This window comes from Peromyscus maniculatus, chromosome 4, assembly GCF_049852395.1.
Source record: "Peromyscus maniculatus bairdii isolate BWxNUB_F1_BW_parent chromosome 4, HU_Pman_BW_mat_3.1, whole genome shotgun sequence".
NCBI classification, from domain to species: domain Eukaryota; kingdom Metazoa; phylum Chordata; class Mammalia; order Rodentia; family Cricetidae; genus Peromyscus; species Peromyscus maniculatus.
The window spans coordinates 23,544,298-23,569,241 of record NC_134855.1 but is presented as its reverse complement, the minus strand read 5'-3'; the positions used below and the strand labels follow the sequence as shown (position 1 = coordinate 23,569,241).

At 37.5% G+C, this 24,944-nt stretch overlaps 1 protein-coding gene across 13 annotated transcripts in view; it reads left to right on the top strand.

Moving 5' to 3' along the window:
* Qtman (queuosine-tRNA mannosyltransferase) overlaps positions 1–24,944 on the top strand; it is a 451,643-nt gene that overhangs the window by 47,686 nt on the left and 379,013 nt on the right. For 2 of the 13 annotated variants that reach the window (XM_076569385.1, XM_076569392.1), the window contains exons 1-2: positions 2,105–2,176; positions 8,310–8,400. The exons of 9 other annotated variants lie outside the window; for them this stretch is intronic. The gene's annotated coding sequence lies outside the window, so the exon portion shown is untranslated. Of the gene's footprint in view, positions 1–2,099; positions 2,177–8,309; positions 8,401–24,944 lie in introns of those variants that run through there. 2 more of the 13 variants (XM_076569390.1, XM_076569396.1) reach the window with 2 other exon arrangements.

The window sequence follows — 24,944 nt, the reverse complement described above, 5'->3', positions numbered from 1 at the left end:
TTATTTATTCCTTGTGTTTTCTTGTGTGTGGTTAACTTCTTCAGGTTGAAAGTTCTTGATAGTGCCAGAATTAGATGGCAGGCTAAACTGATTTAAGAGTTAAAAGGTAAAGTAATAAAATAATGTTTTATTTTAGATGAAATATTTTAGCAGAGCTGTAAACTAGAGACAAAGCTAAACATCTGGGTAGACTGAACAGTAAGTAGATATACCTGAATAAATATGAGGACATAAAACAGTTGCCTTGAGTTCAGAGCTCCTACTCCTTGTACATACCTCTTCTCTTACACAATTTCCTTCATGATGGTTCTAGTTGTTAGGGGTTGAATTGTGTCTCCTTCCAAAAGAGATATACAGAAGTAACCTAATACTACGGTTAAATTGACCTCTGTGTGCTTTCCAGAATGATCCCAGGGAAACACTATTCTAGTGGGTTGTTCCCTAGCAGGAATCACTTTGAATGGCTCTTCTGTTTATACTCTTTCCCCTCAGATGAATTTGCATTTTCCAAGTGAAGCCTTCCTTGGGCAGGGTCTAACCCTGCACTATACATTGTTTCTCTTCAAAGGTGCTAATCTCTTCAACCATTAGAGCTGCTTTTTCAGTAACTACTTCTTTGTCTGTAACTTGGAACTCCTTCCTTTCCTTGGCAAAGGGTTCCATTTTGTGCTGTCTAGTTTTATGCCAGCTTAACACAAGCTAGAGAGGAAGGAGCCTCAACTGAGAAAAATGCCTCCATAAGATTGTGCTGCAGACAGGCCTCTAGGTTATTTTCTTAATTAGTGATTGATGTGGGAATTCCCAATCTATTGTGGGTTGGGTCTAGGTTCTATAAGAAGGCAGGCTGAGCAAGCCATGGGAAACAAGCCAGTAAGCAGCACCCCTCCATGGTCTCTGTATCAGCTCCTGCCTCCAGGGTCCTGCCCAGTGTGAATTCCTGTCCTGATTTCCTTCAGTGATGAACTGTAGCAGGAATCTTAAAAGTTCTTATTAATAAAAACAAACCTGGAGCCAGGTATTGGGGTGAATGCTGGAAGATCAGACAATCAGAACAAGCCACAGCTATCTCACCTCGCCAGTTCCTCAGCTGGTCTTATTTCCTCAGACTAGAAGCCTCTGAGTCCTCATCCAGAATGAATCTCAGCTGAACTGCTTCTCGAAAGCCTGAAAGCTTAACCAGCTTAGTTCCTGGTTTTCATGCCTTATATACCTTTCTGCCCTCACTTCCTGGGATTAAAGGCTTGAGTGCCACCACTGCCTATCCTCTATGTTTAATATTGTGGCTGTTCTGTTCTGTTGATGTAACCAACCGTCTTATTAAATAAGAAACACAGAAACAATGTAAAAGACAAAGCCGAGAGGTCAGAGCTCAGAGCTAAAATCTCACCCTTCCTCTTGCTGTCCCAGCTTCGCAAAAGAGAGCTACTTCCTGTCTGTAAATCGATTTTCCAGTCATTCTGCCTTCTCATTGGTTGTAAACCCAAACACGTGACTGCCTCGTCACTGTCTGAATGTACAGCCCCCTAGGTCTTAAAGGCATATGTCTCCAATGCTGGCTGTATCCCTAAACACATAGAGATCTATGGGATTAAAGGCGTGTGCCACCACCGCCACACTCTGTCTATGGCTCTAATAGCTCTGACCCCCGGGCAACTTTATTTATTAACATACAATCAAAATCACATTTCAGTACAATTAGAACACCACCACACTGTTCTCTTGTGAGACCAAAATGAGCCATCTTAGAAATACGACTAAAATGCTTTCACCCTAAAATTAAGGCCTAAGATTTCTCCTTTTGGGAATAGGACATTAGTTACTGAAATCAGTCAGTTCAGATTCCAGAAACCAGGAAGTGTAGAAGTACAGTCACAAGATAGTCAGGAGGCAATGCCTGCCAGACTATGGAATGTCCTCCCCCTGGTTTCCAGGGTAACTGACCACAGAAATGCCCCCATCTGAGGGCAGCCAATGAGAAATGGTGGCGGGCAACCACTCCTTTAGAAGTAATTTCTAGAAGTCCCTAGAAGCGAGCCAATCAGAATTGTACCCGTACTAGCACCCCTAAATGATGTAACCTTGTGATTTTTTCCCTTTAGAAGCTGAGCTTGCAGATAGGTGGGCACTTCCTCCAGCCTCCACTGCGTTGGATGTATTGGACAAAGTCCCTGCCTAGGTTTGTATTGCTTTTGGATATCCAGAATTAAACCTTGCTTTTGCATTCCAGCATGCTCGTCTTTGGTGGTCTCTCTGGGGGTCACGATCTGGGCGCAACACTCAGACCCCAGATAAGTTTATTAGCTTGCATAATATTTCGGGGAATATAATACCACCACAATGAACAGTGATGTGGAAGTGTAAGCCAAATAAACCTTCTTTTCAACTTGCGTTTGATTTTGGTGTTTTATTACAGCAATGGTAACTCTAACTGAGACACCTTTTCATATCCTTTTTGCTTGTGTTGTTGACCATTAACCTTGGCAGCTAGAATACGGTATCTTAAGATTTTTTTTTTTTTGCATCAAATGAATTTTTGATTCATTTTGAATTTAGCTTTACTCAAGTTCTTAGGACATAGAAAGAATATAGCCAGATTCTTTATCAGAATGTAGCAAAAACTTCCTCCAAGCTAAGTTCTCAATAGAGTCCTTAATCCCCTGTAAAACCTGCTGTCTGGTTTCTACTGCCTATGTTTGTCTCGACATTTTCTGGTCTTCCCAACTACCAGAATGGTCCCCTAAGCTCTTCTTACAATTTTCTAGAGCCTGCTTTCTGTGTTTCTGCCGCTGTCTCTCCCTTCCCCTTCGCTCCTTCTCCCTCCCTTCTTTCCTGCCTCCTTGCCTGCCTACTGTATTTGTTTGTGTGGTATGTGTTTGTGTGTGTGTGCATGTGTAGCTTATTACAGAAACAGCTCTACTTCTTGCTATGTTTGGTGTTAGTTGCTTTATACATTGCTATGACAAAATTCCTGACCAAAGCAAGTCAGGAAGGAATGGATCACTTCAACTTAGAGTTTAAAAGAGAACATGTCTTTTTCTGGGTTTGGGCGACCCCACACAGTATAATTTTTTCCAATTCCATCCATTTAGTCTCAAATTTTATGATTTGGTTTTTTGATACAGTTGAATAATATTCCATTGTATATGTGTACCACATGGAAAAATTAAATTTGTTAAAATCAAAGTAGCAATAAACAGTCAACTGGCCTAAACTGGTAGGCAAATCTGGGGAGACAGATGCTTGTATTACAGATGAAGTGTGATTCTTTCCCTCAACTCAAATCTATGGAGTTTTTTCTTCAATATTTTACTCAGTATTCTTTATGTATTAAAATACATTGTAAAAAATTATACTCTTGGAAGCACTTGTATTTGATGACAACTTCCTTCAAGAGTCTTTTGTTGTATAAGCCAAAATGGAGGTGTGGTATTCTTTGTCAGCTTGACAAAATCTACAGTTTCTTGGGAGATGGTCATGCCTGTGGGGGGATTATCTTGATTATATTAGTTGATATAGGAAGACCCATCTTAATTATGGGCGGGACCATGAGGAAGAGGAGAGGAAGCAAGTTGCATACTAGCCTGTATACATTCATTTATCTTTTCTGACTAGGGACTTGATGTGTACAGTTGCTTCACATTCTTGCTTGCTAGACTTCCTTGATATAAGGGACAGTGCCAGAACTGTGAGCTAAAGTACGTCCTTTCTCATGTAAGTTATTTTGGTCAGAGTATTTATCAGCATCAGGAAAGGAAGACAGGTGTAAGGATTTTGTCTTTTCAGGGGGTGAATTTCTGGTCATATTTTGCTTAGGCCTTATCCTTGAAATAATGCTTTCTTTGTACAAAATGTGTAGTTTCCAAAAGAGGAATCAAGTAGTCCTGGAAGTAAAATTCTTCAAGGACTTAACTGCAACTCAAAGGACTAACTCAGTAATATATAGTTTATGCTTGAGCTTGCATGTGGGGATGATCATGTGGCATAGTTGTCTTTACTCATTTTGCATGCCTTAAAGATGAGGACTTGCACACGAGCACGCACGTGTGCGTGCTCGTGCTCGTGTGTGTGTGTGTGTGTGTGTGTGCTCGTGTGCGCACACATGAAGGTTAGATCTCAGTATGTTTACATGTGGCTTTTCAATGGGGTCTGGGCTTCTTCACAGAATAGTGACTGGGTACTAAGAGTGAGAGATCTAGGGAGGAGGAGGGACTAATCTTTTGTAAGGAAAGTGCTGTACCTAACTTGGAGGGGGAATTATGCTTCTAAATGGAATGTGGCAAGCAAATGTTGCTGTGGTAATTTTTGGAAAATACTGTCTGTGATACTACTTTATCTGCTATCTTACTGTGTTATGCTCCTATACAGAATACCACAGACCGAGTAATTTATAAAGAAAGGAAACTTATTTTCTCAATGTTATAGGCTATAAAGTTCAATATTGAAGTGCCATATATATCTGGTGATGGTCTTTTTGTTTAACATACTGTGGTGGATGGTATCATATGGAGCGAGGGAAGGAGAAAAAACCAGAGACAGGAGAAAGAGAGGGTCAAGGAAGCCTTACTTGGTCTTATAGCAAGCTATCTTTGCAATATCTAACCTACTCTCTCAAGTCGTAACATTAATTCATTCATGAGGGGTAGAATCTTTATGGCCTAATCAACTATTATGGTGGTTATTACTTTTCAACATGAGTATTAGAAAGAATATTTAGTCCATAGCACTGGTACTTTCAGATTGATTCAGGCTGTGAGTTCAGTGTTTAGTAGTAAAAGTATAGCCTTTAAAAGACAGTATAGAGACTAAATTAGTTTTTTGTAATTAGTAGCTCCTCAATTACATTTTCTTTGTAATTATATTTTTCTGGGATTCTCTCCTTATTTGTTCTTGTTAGGCAGAGTTAAAATGGCAAAACCCAGTGTTTTGTGATATGCTGATTATATTGAATGAGCTATGATGTACTGCTTTGGCCTATGACAAGGCAGCTTATAGGCAGGTGGGAAATCCAGCACAGAGACAGGAAGGAGAAAGGCAGAGGTGGAAGAGATGCCATCCCACTGTCAAGTGAACAGCATGTAATGGCACGCAGGGAAAGCCATGGAACACATGGTGACATATAGATTACTAGAAATGGTCTGAGTTTAATTATAAGAGCTAGTTAGCAAGAAAATTGAGCCATAGGCCATGGCCATGCAATTTGAATTGATATAAACCTCTGTGTTATTTGTCCAAGTGGCTGAGGGATTGTCAGGACACAGGAAAACTTCTGACTACACAGTACTGCTATGAATAATCTTTTATAAATATATTTTACACCTGTACGTTTTTCTAGTTCTAGTGATATGTAATTAGATGAATTACTGGGTTATACTGAAAAGAATAGCTAATTTTAGCAAGTATTGCCAAATTGTTCAGCAAAATTATTTTGTCCCAGAAATCTTCATAATAGAATTCTTGTTTCACAGTTATACAGGCAATATAGTTGATGTCCATTTTAGAGGGTTGCTTAATTTGTATTGTTTTCTCATTGTTGGACATTAAACATCTTTTAATGTATTGATTGTTCATTTAATGTTTTCTTCTCTGAATTTTAAGGTTTTCTACTTCGATTGACTTGTTCATCTATTTTTTTTTGCTATTTTTTTTATTGTTGATTGCCTTCTTAATTGTAGATATTTCTCATATTATCTGCTCTCAGATTTATATGTAGTATAAATACATTTTCTGCTTTGTTTACTGTCTTTACATCTTGTTTATGAAGTCTTTTGAGCATAAGTTTTAAGTTTCGATGTGAACTTTATTAGTTTCTTTTTTCTTTATGCTTCCTTTTTCTGTTATTTAATTTTAATATATTTTCTAATTTTTCCATTTTATTTATGTGTGTGTGTGTTTGTGTTTGTGTGTGTGATGTGTGATGTGTGTGTAATGAGTGGAGGTCAGAGGACAACTTGTGGGAATTGGTTCTTTCCTTCTACTATGTCAATTTAGATACTAAACTCAGGTTTTCAGGCTTGAACAAGTCTCTTTACCCATTGACTCTTTTTACTAGTCCCTGTTACTTATTTTTCAAATGTGTCTTATAGACCTTAAATGTTTTGATGTCAATTGAATTGAAACAAACACAGAATTGTCTAACTCCCACCCTACCCATGGAAGGCTTCACTGTGTAAACTGTTGTTTTTGCTTTGATATCTTCATAAATGGTTGTATATTTGCTTTATGAGCCTGAATTTTCTATATATTCATAGTTTGGGAACATATTTTAAGTCTATAAGCTATAATTTTGTCATAAAGATACTAAATAAGTTTCATTGTTAGTAAATAAAAGAGAACAGGTATTTGATCATTGGGTGTGTATTGCTGCCTGTGGAACCAGCCTCCAGTAGCTGAGGGCTCAAATGGAATCCACAGCATCAGCACATACTGAGACTTTTCTATTTGAAGGAGTTGGGGAAAAAGACACATACTCTCTTGATGGTTTCCTTTAGACCTTTTCTTTATTCTTTTGCATTCTCTATTTTCCTTCTCTTATTCTTGATGTCTTCCTTCTAACTCTATCCTCATTTTTGATGTTTCCCTTCTAGTTCTTTCTAACTCTCTCATTCTGTTACATTCTGTTTTTCAAGTGAATGATTACAGTGAATACAAAACAAACAGTAAAAAACAGCATGTTTTCCATATCCCTTACATGATTAAACATTTTACATAATCCAGGTGGAAAACAAATTATCCCAAGAACCCACATATATTCATACCCAAGCAACTTGTAGATTAACTGTATGAGCAAGAAAGATACTCTTCTTAGTCATGTCTTTTACTGGTAGGCTGCATTTTGCAGTTATGAAGAAAGGGCCAATTACTTATCTTGAAAGGTAACCTTATAAGGAATCTTAAAGGAATCACAAACCTAAACTTTTATATATGAAAAAGAATCAGTCAGCTCTACTTTAAATCTTTAGTGTTCATACCCACTCATCAATTGTTTTTTATATTAGGAGATTGAGGGCAGAAATGGATTTAAGGAATTAATCATCACCTTTGGTCATCAACCAATCTTAGCAAGAGAAGTTTGTCAGTTAATAATAATTGGGCTGCTGTTGGGCAGTAGTGGCACATGCCTTTAATCCCAGCACCCGGAAGGCAGAGGCAGGCGGAGCTATGTGAGTTCGAGGCTAGCCTGGGCTACAGAATGAGTTCCAGGAAAGGCGCAGAGAAACCCTGTCTTGAAAAACAAACAACAACAACAACAACAAAAACAAAAACAACAAAAAAAAGAAAATTGGGCTGCTTTGTTCTTGTTCCCTGTCCTTAAAGAGTTCGCATTTGCCGGGCAGTGGTGGCGCACGCCTTTAATCCCAGCACTCGGGAGGCAGAGCCAGGCGGATCTCTGTGAGTTCGAGGCCAGCCTGGGCTACCAAGTGAGTTCCAGGAAAGGTGCAAAGCTACACAGAGAAACCCTGTCTCGAAAAACAAAACAAAACAAAACAAAACAAAAAAAAAAAAAAAAAGAGTTCGCATTCAACTATGTACATTTCTAAAACTTTGGATTATCTTGTTTTTTTTTTTTTTTTTTTTTTTTAATCTCAAAGCTATTTGACAAAAACATCTTATTCTAAGTTATTCTCAAAGCTTTGTTTCAGCTATTATGTACTCTGAAACCTGTGAACACATCTCTCAACATTAAGGTTAAAAAAAATTTAAGCTAGCTGCGCTACTGGACTTCAGTTGTTTTTCTTAATCATTAACCAAAGCCACAGTCTATATGGCTTCTCAAAAGAAATTCATGTGTTCTAGCAGTGTGACACTTCCTTGTATTTATTTTTATTCATCAAAACTCTGTATAAACTAACATTATTATTATCAATTAGACAGTACAGCTTAGAAAGAAATCATCTTCATAATAATCCATAGGTAAAAATACACAGTAGAACAGGATGTTTCCATGAGATAAACATAGTACATTACAGGCAGTGTAGCTCTCCCCATACCCAATCACACCATGCCAGATACCAGAGAAAGATAGCAGCAGCAAACATGTAAAGGCACAGCAGATGCAAAAGACATTCTGGGGTCTGTGGTTTTGGGGCCTTGCTTGTCTGAGATTGACCCATCAGAGAGTTTCTTCCTGGTGGGCTAACATCTTGAACTTTAATTACCACATTCTGCTCATCTGACACAGCCACTGGTTGGTCTGTGCTGTCTTAGGTTGTGTCTTAATTAGAGTTTCTATTGCTGTGTAGAGACTCCATGACCAGAGCTACTCTTATAAAGGAAAACATTTATTTGAGGTGGCTAATTTACAATTGCAGAGGTCAGTCCATTATCATTATGCCTGGGAGCATGGCAGCGTGGAGACAGACATGGTGCTGGAGAAGAAGCTGAGAATCCTCCATCTTGCAGGTAACAGGAAGTAGACTGATACAATGGGTGGTATCCTGAACATAGGAAACCTCAAAGCCCATCCTCACGGTGCCACACTTCCCCCAACAAAGCCATACACACTCTAGCCTTTTAAAGCCACATATCCTAATAGTGCCACTCCCTATGAGATTATGATGGCCAGTTACATTCAAACTACTAAATTCTACTACCTGGCCCTTGTAACAATATCATAATGCAAAATGCATTTAGTCCAACTTCAAAAGTCTTCATAGTCTACCACAGTCTCAACAATGTTTTAAAATCCAAAGTTCAAAGTCTCTTCTGAGATTTGTGCAATCTCTTAAATATAATCACCTGTAAAAATCAAAATCTAAAAGCAGATCACATACTTCCAACATATAATATCACAGGATATACATTACCATTTCAAAATGCAGGGAAGGGAGCATAGTGAGGAAATACTGGACCAGAGCAAGACCGAAAACCATGTGGATAAACTCCAAACTCTGCATCTCCATGTCTGATGTCAAAAAGCTCTTCAGATCTCCACCTCTGTTCAGTTTTGTTGACATCAACACACTTTTTTTTTTTCTTGAGTTGGTCCCACTCCCAGTTAATAGCTCTTTTTGGCAGGTATCCCATGACTCTGACATCTCTAACATCTTGGGTTCTCCTAGGCCACCTAGGCTTCAACTTCACAGCTCATGCCTTGGTCTCTCTAGTCCTCCATTTCAAGGATACCCATGACACATGCCTGGCTTCAACAGCTTTCCTTAGACGCAGAGGCAAATTCCATATCCTGTTTCTTCTATCCTTAACTCCAAAGCCAAAACCACATGCCAAAGCTGCTAAGTTGTGCTGCTTGCTAGGGCTGGCGCATGGCCCCCTCGTTCAATTACATCTTTACCAACTTTCTCTTTTTGACCTTCACTGCCTAAGCTTGACTGTCCTGAAACTGGATCTGTAGACAAGACTGGGCTCAAATTCAGAGATCCATCAGCCTCTGCCTTCCCAGTACTGAGATTGAAGGTGTGCACCACCACATCTGGCTCTAAGCTTTTCTTTAATTCCTTTCACAAGTAGCTGGGTAGGATCATGCTCTGAGGATACCACTCCCTTTATTCCATTTCTTAATCTGTTTCCCTCCTTGAACACAGAATTTAGCTTTTTCTCTCTTTGATCTCTTAATCTTTTCCCTCCTTGAACACAGAACACTTTTTCTCTCTTTTTCTCCTCAGATATTTTTCCATGCTCAGTTTACTCCTTTTCATTATACATCATCAGAGTTACCACTAATAACCACACAACAGAGTATTTACTAGACTGTTTTGAGATTTCCTCTGCCAAAAGAATGAATACCCAAGAAGGAATTAAAGAGAAGAATTTCTTATTTTGACCCATGGTTTCAGGAAGTGTGGCCCATGATTATTTGGTTCCATATGCTTGGGCAGGATATTGCAGTGGTGTGAGCTTATGTCTGACTAGAGTTGTTCAATTTGTGGCTAATCTGGAAGAAGAGAGAAGGGACTTTCAAATGTTCAGCCTGGCCTTCATTTATTTATTTATTTATTTATTTATTTATTTATTTATTTATTTATTTATTTATTTATTTATTTATTTTATGAAGCCATTTGGTATAGGATAGGATAGTACCTTCACATTCAGGTGGGTCTTCCCTGTCTGGAAATGTTTTCACAGACACACCCAGAGATATGTCTCACTAATCTCAGATGTGCTGTTCTTTAAGCCCGTCAGTTTGATGCTCAGATTTAGCCATCACATCCCCAAATGGCAAGTGAACTCCTCTGTAAGTTGATAAAATAATATCAATAAGGCAAGTTCTTCATATTTAGGTAATAGTGTTTAAGAAAGGAACTTGGGGTATATATTTGTTTCATAGTATAAAGAAATAGTCACACTTCCAATGCTTTTCAAATGTTAGTGACTAGTATTGTGTTTGATAGTAAAGAGTTGTCTAACAGCTTTTCCATGAAATCAAAACCTCTTGAAACTGAAAAGAAAAACTTTACTCTCAATCTTTCTGTGAAAATTAAATTGGAATGTTTAATAATTCAAAGGAAAAATACATACAGTTGGGAAGTTTCACTTGGAAACAATAAGAATTAGATTTTTATATTAGAGTGATTTTAGACATAAGAAAATATGTAATACAATCTTAGAGAAAGTGAATTCTGATAAAAGAAATACATAAATAATAGTAATCTTTAACTTATTTAGCCCCCATTTCCTACCATATATTTCAATTTATAAGTGTGTTTTATCTGATTTGAATTTAACTGCTGTTATTTTTCTTGTGTAATAGACTACTTTAGAGAAAAATAGGAGTGCTAACCAAGTAGATGGTAAATATTTGACTTTATTGATATTTACAACTAAGTCTGTCCACTAAAGTTCCGAGCATTATTGAAATAATAAAACTGGTATTATAATATTAAAATATGTTAATCTTAAATATAGAATATAGCTTAAGTAAAATATGCATCCATGTCCCATATGAGGCATATGCTTGTAATCTTGGCTTGAGAAGTGGAGGCAGGATTATGAGTTCAAGGACAGGTGTGGGCTACATGCCCTTCTCACTCAAGATACAACAACAACAAAATTCCATCTGTTCCAAAAAATGAATATTGGATTTTTGCCTTGTATTTATGAAGCCCGCGCTCTATATAGTTTTAGTGTTTTATGAGTGATTAATTTTATTTTTTATATATAATGTTCTGTTCTATTGCAACAGGTTTGGAAGTAGTGTAGGTAGGTGAGATTTCTCTTTACTAAATAAAGACATTAAGTAGCTTCCTAATTAATTATTCTATGAATAAGAATGCACTAAATGAAACCAGGCCCATAACTTCCTCTTGGTATAATGTTTTCTCCTACTGGACATTTTCAAAATCAGGGATATTTGGGTTTTTCTTACCCACAGTATATTTTCTTTGGTTATCTTGTTTTGTTGTGATTCCATTGCTTTTGAATAAAAGATGAGCTATTGTTGCTTTGACCATTGGTTTGAAGGTTAAGACAACTACAACTTGATCTAAATGACATTTTTGGATTATACTTTATATATTTATCAATATGATACATTTTACAATGTCAAAATTAAAAAAAAAATACTTGAGGGTGAAAGTCACAGTGATTGATGAACAACCAGAACCTTCTTTCTTTTTCTTTTGAAGATCTGCCTCAATCAAGCTAGTTTTTAGGAACCTTAAGAACCATTAAGAAATTTTACTGTTTCTCCATTGTGTTTTTTAGAATTATCATTTTTTAAAAAGTCATCTTTTAAGGACTTATTTTAAGTTGAATTAAAAGTAACTAGCCAGATGTGGTGGCACAAGCCTCTAAGCTCAACACTTGGGAGGAGGAGGCAAATCTTGAACATATAGCTGACTTGAAATTAGTCCCCCCTCAACAAAAAACAACCTGGGAGGCCAACTAAACAAAAACCTCAAAGAAGAAAGAAATATGAATAAAATGTCCCTTATTGTATATTATATAGGGCTATATCTATGTTGCCTAATCTTGGTTGTCAACTTGACACACCTGGGAAGAGGGGAGCCTCAGTAGAATTACTTTTATCAGATTGGCCTGTGAATGTGTCTGTGATGCATCTTCTTGATTGCTAATTGATGTGGGAGGGACCAGCCCACTATGGGCAGTACCATCCCTAGATAGGTGGGCCTGGGCAATATAAGAAAGGTAACTGATTGTGAGCCTGGGGGCAAACCGGTAGGTAGCATTCCTGCATTGATTTTGCTTCAAGCTCCTGCTTTGAGTTCTTGCTTTAGCTTTCCTCTATGATGGACTGTAACCCATAAGCCGAGTAAGTCCTGAATTTGCTCTTGGGCCTGGTGTCTATCACAGTAAGAGAAACAGAACTAGAACAATGCCCTATCTGGATATACATAAGAATTAAGAAATGAGAATTTGGCGATTTTTTTTTTTTTTTTTAAGCTACTCTTAATAGTAATATAGGCCGGGCGTTGGTGGCGCACGCCTTTAATCCCAGCACTCGGGAGGCAGAGCCAGGTGGATCTCTGTGAGTTCGAGGCCAGCCTGGGCTACCAAGTGAGCTCCAGGAAAGGCGCAAAGCTACGCAGAGAAACCCTGTCTCGAAAATCAAAAAAAAAAAAAAAAAAAAAAATAGTAATATAGAATCCATGAACTCACACAAAAGGTTCCATGACTTGCCTATTTGTCTTGAGTTATTCAGTATGGTATAAGAAATACACTATCACTTATGTGTGTATATACTCAAATGACATACATTTCTGACACTTCTGTGGCCTCGAAAGCCCAACTCAAGATGCTGGGCAATCTATGGTTTGTGACTGCCATCTTACCCTCTCAGATAGCAAAGAGCAGGCAGGAAGCAATCTTTGTTGGGCTTCTTTTAAAAAAGGACCAGGACCTTCTCAGAGGTTTTCCTTACAAATATCATCATTTGGAGGACTAGGTTTCACCAAATGTTTATGAAGATTCAGGTGTTCTATTCATATTGTTTTAATAGAAATAAGTTATTCAAAATCTTATTTAAAAAGCTTAGCTCACTATTGTGGTTAACTTGTATCTGTTATCTGTTTTCCAACCCCTTCTCAGCTGCAGAAGAATTAACTTCCATTTATTTTACTGTTTATGGTTCTCTTGGGAGATCCTAAAAACCCAGAATCCCCTTTTTCCAGTGGAAGGGTTAACAATCCTAAGAAGCTTTTCTTGAAATAAAACTTGTCCTTCAGTTATTAGTATGCTGGCCTCTTACCTGTGGATTTCACCCCTGGTTTGGTGTCACCTCTTTGTGTTAGGATCATAGAATTGTGATAAAGTTCTTACAGTCTAGCTCCTTTGTACTGGAACCATGCTCTTGAAGGTTACCACTGGTGATCACATTCTAGGCAGAATCCATCCCTGGTGCATGAGCTGGTGTTTTTGAGCCCATTACCTATGATGGGACACCTTGCACAGCCTTGATGCAGGGGGAGGGGCTTGGACCTGCTTCTCCTGAATGTACCAGACTTCGCTGACTCCCTATGACCTTTCCTTGGAGGAGGGAATGGATGGTGGGTTGGGGGGAAGTGGGAGGTGCAGGGGGAGGGAAGAGAGGGTATCTGTGATTGGTATGTAAAATGACTAAAAAATTTCCTTAATTAAAAAAAAAGTTATCCTATGTTCTTTATTTCCTTTGTTTCCTCAAATTATTTTTTAAATACTTTAATTTTTTCTATTTAAAATAGTCAGTACAATATATTTGTCAAACAGGAATTCAGTTTATTACCCCACTTGCAGTTCAGGAAATAAGTTTTGAGAAAAGTGACTTACCAGAAGTGACTTGCTTGGTTAAGTGGAGAGCCATTACTAAAGACTTAAGTAAGATGCTTATGAGACAATACTGTGTGGGTAACCCAAAGAAGTGAATATTATGTTAAAAAACAACTCTCCACAGTAATCTCATTGCTTTTGATCTGGTTTCTATCTCAAACAGGCCTTTTCTAGACTTCTTTTCTTAATTTAGGGTGTTTTTGACCTTTATTGAATTATTTAACTTCAGTTTCTTTATCCTAGTCAGCTCTTTATTTTCTTCTCATTCCATATTTGTGAGTACTTAGAGCAAACACAACATGTTTTGATACTAGCTGCAGATGTACGTGATAAATAGGCTTGGTGGAGAGGTAAAGAGTTTATGAAGTCAGATGAGATTCCCCACATTGATTCAGAGTACTTGTAGAGGGAGGTGTACATAAATAGCTGTGGCAGCACTCAGGATATGATTAATTTTACCTGAAAGATTGGAAAAGATTGTAGGACAGAGTAATTGACATTTAAGTTGTAGCTTTAAAGGAGGAGGTGGGGCTAGGTCTACAGATTGAGAAGAGTAGGTGGAGGGCATTCCGGAGAGAGCAAAAACTGGATGTACAAAAGAATGAAGTCACAAATATATATGCCATACATGTGCTGTTACCATTAATGGGATTTGTTGTAAGGCTATACAAAATGATGTGGCTACCAGTTGATGTTAGTGACTGGTCTTTCTTTGGTTGAATCATCCCTGTTCAGTGTCTGGTCTTTCATTTTACACCTTCAGATACCTTATATTCTGGACCTTTGGAACTGAGCCCTTCTCATGAGTGAACCATGAACGCTCTTGGAACTTATTAGTTAGGTATCTGTACCTTTATGATTCTTAGTGCTTTTTAGTTAATTTGTATCCATTGAGAAATACAACTGTCAAACAGATGTAATTACTTGATTTGGTACGTCAATATATTGCTTCCCTATAGACAAGTGTCTTAAGAATAAAATTATATGAAGGTCAGGTGATTGAAAAATACAGGTGTCAAATTAATCTAGTATTCTGACCACTATGCATTTGCTTTCTGTATACTCTTGCTTTTGGCAAGGTATATGGGAGACTACACAGTCTACATGGGTGACTACGTAGACATAATTCACCCCTGTTGTTGAATATTATTTTAAGGTGTGTTACTTTTGTTTATGTTGAATTTGCTTAGCTATGTGAAGCTGTGTTACTGTGTCTGTCTAAAACATCTCATGGTCTAATAAACAACTGAATGGCCAATAGTAAGGTAGGAGTAAGGATAGGCAGGAGCTGGCAGGCAGAAAGAACTAATAGAAGGAGAAATCAGGCAGGAAATAGCCGGAGAAGGAGGAAGACATGAGGGGCCAGCCACCCAGCTACACAGACAGCCATGGAGGAAGAGTGAAAGTAAGATTACAGAAGTAAGCAAAGGAAAAAGCCCAGAGGCAATAGAAAGACAGGTTAATTTAAGATAAGAAAAGCAGGCTAGAAACTAACCACGCTAGGCATTTATAAGTAAGAATTAGCCTCTCTGTGTGATTTATATTGAAGCTGAGTGTTGGGCTCCCCCCAAAGAGCCAAAAAACATTTTGGTGAACCAATGTGGGCCTTATCTCCATAGGGTCTGAGAAAACTTAAAAAAAAAAAAAAGGCTGTGACTCCTTTAAGAGTTTTAGCTGGACAGTTTCTGCCCTTGAGCAGCCACTATCTTAAGTAGGAACAAAAAAACTATGTGAAAACGCTTGCCATAGTTCAGGGCATTGGCATTTCGTAGCTGGGGGGTTAAATGCAGTTCTAGCACAAACAAACCTCAAACCAGGCCCCAAGACATAAGCTTGGCTTTTGCAACCCTAGAAGCCAAGAGAGCTGCTTGGACAATCCAGGTGTAGCTTAGCAGTCTAAAGTTTGCTCATATGGTCAAAAAGACTAGAGATACACAGTAAAGCAGGTTCAGATGGAAAAAAAGCTTCTAAACAGGTTCCAGTGTGTTTTACAATGTACATAGGATTAAGAAAGAAAGAAAAAGGGTATGGACAGTTATAGAAAGAAATAAATAGTTTAGAAATAGTAAAGTCTTTAAAGAAACACTAAAATTAATATAAAAGAAAAAAAGCCAATTAAGATGGGAAATGCACAGGGAATCTGGATCTTGTATAGTATTATGTTGATTTTAAATTTTTTGATTGCTTATGGGTAAGAAACAGCTACTGGGAGACATGGGATTGTGAGCAGGTCTACGGGTTTGAACCAACCTAGATACTTTAGGGATATCTTAATTTTAAAAAGGAAGTAAAAAAATATATTTATCTATAACATGAATCTTAAAAGGACTTATAATAAAAAACCCAGAGCCAGATATTGCTGCGGGCCGCAGGAATATCATAAGAACTCAGCTGGTTATGGCAGAGTCACTACCTAGAGGAATCAGGGAATTCCTCCAGAGGAAGCCAAATCCCAAGGAGTTTTTGGTGTTACTTGGCTTGTTATAGATCAGCTGTATTCTGTTATGAAAATCATGTGTGCCTTCATAGTTTTCCCAATTGACTTTTCCCTAAGAAGAGCTAACAGTGTGCACTGATCACTCTCTGGACATACACATTCCAGGCATTTTGAGAACAGCCTCAGGAAAGGCTTTCTCTGGAATCAGATATCTCCCCTAGCCACTTTCAAGGACTAAAGGAGACATCACCCAGGTGGTCACCCAATTTCCGAGGATTAACAGTGATAACAGCCCACAGGCGAGTCTCCTGACTTAAGGTAAATTCCACAAGGAGACACCGCCCAAGTCAGGTAGACATTAAGTAATAGCTTTACAGAATTTAGCTCAGACCCCTCCTTTCTTACAGCCTTACTAACTTTATAGACCTCTAACTACTTACCTAACCACTTCTAGGAATATTTAGATAACCTTCTGTGCTAACAGCTATGCTCAGCCATAACTCCCAGTTAAAGCTTCCCTGTAATTTTCATTATTGGTAGCATCCGGCCAGGTTCATCACCGGATGGAGGAAAGTACCTTATCAGAGATACCTCTGTACTCTCTAAGAACAGACTTAAGCATCCAGGTTACCTGTTTGAGAAGGCCTGGCGGATGTGTCAATTAAGCCTATTCTTATCACCCCTCCATTTGACCCTGGAAGCCTGGCTTTGCACTGCTAAGGAAATACTGCTTGTAAGTGTATATATACCAGAACTCCCAGGGCAGGAGGGGACAGAGGAGAGAGAAGAGAATGGAAGAACTAGATGGGTAAGAACTTGAGAGGAACAAACTGAGATGGGGAAGAAGTAGATTGAAGGGCTAAAGGAGAGTACTAGAGGAACGAGATGGAAGATGAGGAAGAGCCAGATGAGAGAGAAGGAGACGGGAGAGGAGATGATATGGGAAGGAACAAGATGGATGAGAACCTAGAAGGGGCAGAACTATATGAAGGAATTAAGATAGAACCTAGAGGGGACAGTAGATAAATATAGAGAAATCAGGCAAGAAAGGAGCTAGACATGAGAACAGAACTGAAGCTGTGTATAAAGGATGTTATGCCAGGAGAATTAAAGTGAATGGACTAAAGAACTCTGCGTGCGTAGACTGATTTACCGACCTTAAAGAATAGATTCTCAGCTGGTTGATAGATCCTTCCGCGGACCCTGGAAAGGAGACAATTAGGGGCTGGAACCCAATAGTCCCCGACAAGATATTGGGGTGAAAGCTGAATGATTAGAGAAGCAGAACAGCTAGCCACTAGCTCACCTCTATGAAATTCTCAGCCTCAAGAGAGTGAATTCCTGTTTCCTCATGACTTATATTCCTTTCTGTGTCCTCCCATATTACTTCCTGGGATTAAAGGCATGTGTCACCACTCCCTGGCTCTGTTTCTCTCATATAACCCATTTTGGCCTTGAACTCACAGAGATCCAGATGGATCTCTGCTTTCCGAGTGATAGGATTAAAGGTGTGTGCTACCACTGCCTATGCTCTATGCCTAATTTAGTGGCTGGTTCTGTCCTCTGATTCCCCAGAGAAGCTTTATTGGGGTACACAATATATGCCCTTTTTTGTGTAAAATAATAAAAGGTTATAACTAATGTTAAGAAAACTATATACAATAAGTACAGTAAATATATTCAATATGTACAGTCAAGAATTACATTAACAATATCCAGTCCATTAACATTTGACAAATTCAGACAAATACTTAACATTATTTATCTTATTTTTGTGAGTCCAAAATGTACCTAATTCAATTTCTATCCTAACTTGTATTACCAACTCAAACCTATCTTTTGATGTCTTTTAAACTTACATACTTTATACCTAAAGAGTTTCTTTTCTGAATTTGTTAACAAGGAAAACTATATCTAGTCTTCAACTCCATCAGAGACCTGAGAAGGAAATAAGATTACCTAAGTAAGCAGAAAGTGCAAACAAGTGACTTCCAAGAAATTTGAGAAATGACAGAAACAGGTGGCTGCCTGTACAGTCACCCAAGATTTCTCTGCAACTTTGGGGCATCTATCTTCAGCCTACAGGCCTAGCATCCCTGACAGACTTTTCTGTGAAGCAGAAGCAGGATTTTCTGAAGGGCTGTCCTACTTTGTCTTGGCAAGATGCAGCAGTCCTGCTTGTCCATGTTGGATAGCATACTGTCAGCAGTTGAGGCAAGGCACTTTCTTGCCCAGTGGCTAACTTTTGCCATAAAGAAAGTAAACTCCATATGGAGTTTCTTCAATGTCTATCCTCTTCCCTTAAGTAAATTGGTGCTGCCAGGAGCAGATGTGTCTCGTAGTCATAAAAAAGGAAATAAAAATCTATGTTTTTAAACATCTTAAGTGCCATATTCTGTAGATTTCTGAAGTGTTTGAAGATGCCCTATCTGAAATATATTTCTCTTTAACCTTGAAAACATACCTAATATGACTACAAGTTTGATTGTAATGACTATTAACTTGCATTCCTTATATCCTAATTAGTTGGTAATAAGTTTCAAGGACTACCAATTTGCATTACATTGTTAAATGTAAACTTTTCAGAGTAGATTCAATAATCTATCTTTTATCTTATCATATCTATATTCTCCTTGTTTTCAAAGTAGATTCAATAATCTACTATTTTCATCTTATTATTTTTGTATCTTTCTTTTAGAGTAGATTCAATAATCTACCTCTTATCTATATCCTCTTTTTTTCTTTTCTTTTTCAAGCAAGAACACCGATTTTAATTTCCTTTTTTATGTTTTTTTTTTATCATTAACAATTAACAACCTCTAACCAAACATCCTAAACAATGACAAGTATCCATAACTCACTGAAAGCTCAAAAACCACCCACCCCACCTGTTGGGAATGCGGGCATTGTATTCTTAAAATTACTTCCTGCTGTCTGGGGTTGCAGACATCTTTAGGATGCAGGGCTTGTCTCAAGTCCTTGCTGGAGTAGTCTGTGAGACTGGATCATTTCAGCTAGCTATCTTGAAATTTTCCTGAGCAGTTTGTAGTCCAAAGCCAATCTTTGGGTGGTGTTTGTCACCTTAGTGGTATTATTGTCCTCATTGAATTGTCATTGTGGGGCCCCATCATCTTTTTGGAGACTTCAAAGTCACTGTTAGGCATGGTTATGGTTACCTGCAGAAACCTTATAGAGACTCAAACCCAAAATTATGTACAAGAAGCTAGATGAAGCCTGTTTTTTTTTTTTTGTAGAATTAGTTAGTACTCTATATGACCATTAACATCATGACAAAAGTCTAAAACACTCACTCTCACACACACACACATCTTATAAATTTTTATATAAAATTCATACCTTAAGAAAAGATTAAAAGAGTCAAAATAAAACCAAAGAATTATGAGATTAGTGGCAATAGAATAGTCCCTTAATTTTGGGTTTTCTTCTGTCCCATATTAGGTGCCTCTTCTGACATGATACAGAAATTTTGTATTTGCTTTTGGCAAGCATGCTTGGGTTTAGAGAAGGAGAGAGCCATGTTCCAATTCTAAAGTTAATTGAACTAGGACTACATAAATACCATTTGCATTATGTTTCTGTAGAGAACAGCAGAAACAAACATTAAAAAACTTATGAAATTTTATCCTATTAGATATGTGATATACCAATATGCCAATTTACTCTTTATCTTGGGACATTTTTTTTTCTGGATGATTTGTCCTTTTTCTTCAGAGGTCTCATTTGTCCACTGTTCTTCAGATTTCCTAGTCTTCATTCTCCTAAAAGACAAAAACAAAAGCCCTTCCCAACCCAAACTTCGGGGAGGTTACCTTTTGGCAAGTTCTATCTGATCAATTGAAAAGCATTTGTTAGTGGTATAAGTTAATTTAAATTGGATAGTCATGCTGGTTGATGAACTGTCACCTCTTCTAATTAAGAGGTCTCTCTTGTTCAAATCAAACCTTTATTAATTTTGATGGTATCTGTAGCTTTTCTTCTCTTGTAGAAACAAAAGCAAAACCTCGTCCCCAGTGTAATTCATAACTTAGTTTCCATTCTGAGGTCAGCACATCCTTAAAGTGCATAGGGCAATTTAATTCTGTAGTTTTTTTTTTTTTTTTTTCCAGACAGGGTTTCTCTTGTGTAGCTTTGCGCCTTTCCTGGAACTCACTTGGTAGCCCAGGCTGGCCTCGAATTCACAGAGATCCGCCTGCCTCTGCCTCCCAAGTGCTGGGACTAAAGGCGTGCGCCACCACCGCCCGGCAATTCTGTAGTTTTTACTGTTATCCAGTTTCTCTCCAAAGTTGTTGTTCCTTTCAAATTAGTGTTGGGAAAATTCAAAGTTAATAGAGCATTATGTAATCTATTTCTGGGGGTTTTTGTTACCACTTTCTGTTTATTTAGCATATCCTTTTGAGTTCAATTTGATCTTTGTATGACTGCTTGCCTTATCGGATTATGTGGTATACCTATAAAATGCTTTATATTGTAATAAACAAAAAACTTTCAATTTACCAGAGACATGTGCTGGATCATTGTCAGTTTTAATTTGTACAGGTGTAGTCATGATGGCCATAACCTCTAGCAAATGTGTGGTTACAGAATCAGCCTTCTGGGAACTCAGAGCAGTTGTTCATTGAAATCCTGGATAGGTATCAGTGGTGTGGTGTACATATTTCAGTTATCCAAATTCTACAAAATGAAACTCATCCATCTGCCAGATTTCATTCCTCTGAGTACCCTTTGGGTTACATCCTACTGGCAGTGGAATTTGATTGTATAAAGAACAAGTAGAACATTTCCTTAGAATGTCCTTGGCTTGTTGCTAGGTTATGAAAAAATCCTTTTTAAAACACTTATTATTGACATGATTTTTTTTTTAATGAAATTGTGAGGCCTCCAGCACATTTCCTATCAATAGTTGATTGATCTCATCATTGCCTTGTGCTAGAGGGCCTGACAGACCCATATGGAATCAGATGTCAGTTATATATAAGGGATAATTCATATTCCAGATTATTTCTTGTAACTGAATAAATAAGTTAATTCTGATTCATTCAGTGGTTTCAATATATAATATATAAGACCACTCTTTCAGCATTCTGAGAGTCAATAACCATGTTGAGAGGTTGTGAAAAAATCCATTAATACCATTAGAATGGCATATAATTCCGATTTTTGGACAAAATTTAAGGACTTTGAACCATGTTACTTAAATTTTCTGATTTGTAAACTGCCTTTCCTTGTTTGTTTGTGTTTGTATGAAATGTAGGGGCTCCAGATATTGGTATTTCCCGTACAGTGCAAGGTAGGATCCAGTTAGCTCTCTTTATAAGTTGAATTATATCACTTTTGGGATATTTGTTGTTAATCTCTCCCAAAAAATTACTTCAAGCTCTTTGCCAAGGTTCACTTTCTGCCCATAATTTGTCAGTTTCATCATTAATTGAAGGTACTATAATTTGTGCTGGGTCTATTCCTGCTAATTGACAAAATCTTAATTTTTCTTTTAAAATCAATTTAGAGATATTTTCCACATAAGTTTAATTTTTCACTCTATTTGGTAGAAATATCTATTCCAATATTATATTTTCTCTGTGCATTACAATTCCTGTAGGAGAATGCTTTGAGGGTAAAATAACCAAAATATAATCAAGCTTTGGATCCCCATGATCCTCACATGCATCCTGTATTTTCTTTTGCACCAAAGCCGGTTTTTTCTCACCTTCAGCTGACAATTTTCTTGGACTACTTAAGTCCTTGACACCCTCTAAGGTTTTGAACAAATTACTTAGTTCATTATTTTTTACCCCAGTAGTGGTCCATAGATTGGAAAAGTCTCCGAATAATCTTTGAAAGTCATTAAGAGTCCATAATTGATCTCTCCTGATTAGTACCTTTTGGGGTCTTAACTTTTTCTAAACCTATTTTATATCCTAAATAATTAATAGAAGCTCCTCTTTGTATCTTTTCAGGAGTAGTTTGTAATCCCCAGCAAGGTAAAAATTTCTTCTTCCAACATTCTTTCTAAAGTATCCACATTGAATCAGCTAGTAAAATCTTGTCCATGTCCTGATAAATTATAGATTTAGGAAATTGTTTACATATTACTTCCAACAGCTGGCATACAAAATATTGGCACAGGGTTGGGTTATTTAATATTCCCTGTGGGAGAAACTTCCATTGGTATCTCTTGACTGGCTGGGGATTATTGTAAGTAGGTATCATAAAGGCAAATTTTTCTCTGTCTTTTTATTGTAAGGGTATTGAAAAGAAACAGTCTTTTATATAGATAACTATAAGAGGCTATCCTTTAGGTAACAGAGTAGTCAAAGGAATTCCAGCTTTTAGAGAGCCCATTGGCTGAATTACCTTGTTAATAGCTCTTAGATCTGATACCATTTTCCACATACCAGATTTCTTTTTTAATAACAAATACAGGAGAATTTGTATTGATTCTTCAATATGCTGAGCATTTAACTGCTCTTGTACCAGCTGTTCTAAGGCCTGTCGTTTCTCTTTGTTAAAGGCCATTGTTTTTTAACCCATACAGGCTTGTCTGGTAACCATTTTAAATGTAGGGCTGTGGTGTCTTTGAAAGATCAGCAGCTGTTGTGCCCTGTTCTTATACAATCTGGATGGTCCATGATTGTTCTTTATAATACCTTCTAATATTTTTCTCAGAAACACATGTTTATGGTTTGTTTCTGAGATTGGAGGAATGTTAATCTAGGTCTTCCATTGTTGTAATAGATTATGTCCCCATAGATTCATAGGCATATTAGCCACATATGGCTTTAATTCTCCTCTCTGTCCTTCATGCCCTATATGTTCGACCCATCTCATGCAAAGTTTCACTGGATATAATGTTGTAATCCCGAAAAGTTGAACATTACTTACCTGAAGAAGCCGGTTTGGACGTCAAGATTCTGGTGCAATTATTCTTACGTCCACACCTGTGTCTGACAGACCTTCAATGAGAATGTCATTTATTAATATTTAAAATTTTGGTTTTAGTTCATTTATAGAAATTTGCTAAAAAAAAATTTGATTTATGGTTTTTCCTAATTTTTTTGCTCTCTCTTCTATAGCTGTTCTATTACCCTGAGCAGTATGGTTTTTTTACAATAGGCGTTAGGTTTTTTTTAATTGCTCTGAGTAGGGACTTCTTCTGTGATTGCAGGGAAGGACTGAGCTGAATTTGTCAAGGGGGCCTGCAACAGGCTCCTCAGGGAGTTTCTTGATGGCAAAGGCAAAGGATTACCTTGTCTGTCCCTTGTTGATCTACATTCCTTAGTTCAATGTTTGCCTTTACCACACCTTCTGTATAATCCAGACGGGAGGGAAGTTCTATTGGCATTGTTCCTTGAAAAGACATTGTTTGCAGGAATGCCCTGTTTACAGTGCCTATTTTGGGGACCTTGTTTGCTGTGATTAAAACACCTGACATTACTATTTTTCTTCAAATCCCTGGAAATCACCTCTCCTATCCAAGCAGCATCATGGTCATGAGATTCAATATTAATTGTATCTCTGATCCATCCCTAAATGGATGCTGATCTTGCCTTTAATGGCTTAATTATCCTTTTGCATTGTGCAGTAGTATTTTTAAAAGCCAGATTTTCAATTATTATCTGTCCAGCTTCTGAATTTGGCATCATTCTATTTACTGCTGAAAAAAGCCTTTGTAAGAAATCACTGAAGGTTTCTTTTGGGCCCTGTATAACTTTTGTAAATAACTCGATTTTCTTTTCTACTTCTCCAATTCTGTCCCAAGTATTCGAGGCTGCCATTCATCATAAAATTAGGATGTGCTCATCATTTAAAGATTGTCTTTATATATCCACATTATTGCCTTCTCCAAGAAGTTGATCTTGGGAAATTTCCATACCTTTAATCCTACATTGTTGTTCAATGGTCTTATCCTCATTTTTCTACCAGGTCCTTCATTGTACCTGGGGAGCAGCCTCTAACACCACTGTAACCAAATCTTTCCCATCTCTAGGACATCTCTATTACAAGTTGACCATGAGTTTAACATTTGCTTCACGAATGGAGAATGCATACCATATGACACTACAGCTTCTTTGAGTCTCCTCAAATCTGACATTCAATGGGAATCTAATCAGTTTGTACACAGCTTTGAGCATTTTCAGTTCCCATATGGTTACTGGATAGATTAAAGTTGGCTATTTGAAAGCTTTAGGCTTTTTCTGTGAAACCATATAATGCAATGCTAAGATTGGTTCACTTTAAAATTCCTCTGTCTGGTTCTGAATTTCTCTATGATCTGTTCTGACAAATTTTTCTAAACTTTTTATCTTGGCAATTGCATTAATCAGGTCTTTTAATGAGAAAACAGAAATGATTAAACAAATAATGTTTATAATTGACATTACAGCTATCCCATCAACTTTAGTTATCCTCTCATATAGTTGTTCCATTTTCAGACTGTCTAATGTGTTATCAAACAGAGACCAAACACCCTCTTTTGTAAAAATATTTCCCATTTTTTAATGTGGGAAAAATTCTCTCTCTCTCTCTCTCTCTCTCTCTCTCTCTTTTTTTTTTTTTTTTTTTTACTAATTTTTCCCTTTAAGAAATCTTAATTGACTCACCAACTCTGCTGACTGTAGAAAAGTACAAGCCTGAGTGGGTTTCAAGGCAGCTACCTAGTGTGGGAGCAGCCTGAGATGGGGATCCAGGGAGAGCCCACCACACCCCAGGAGAGAAGTGAAAGATCCAACCATCTGGATCTAGCTGGTTAGGGACTCCTGTCCATGTGGGG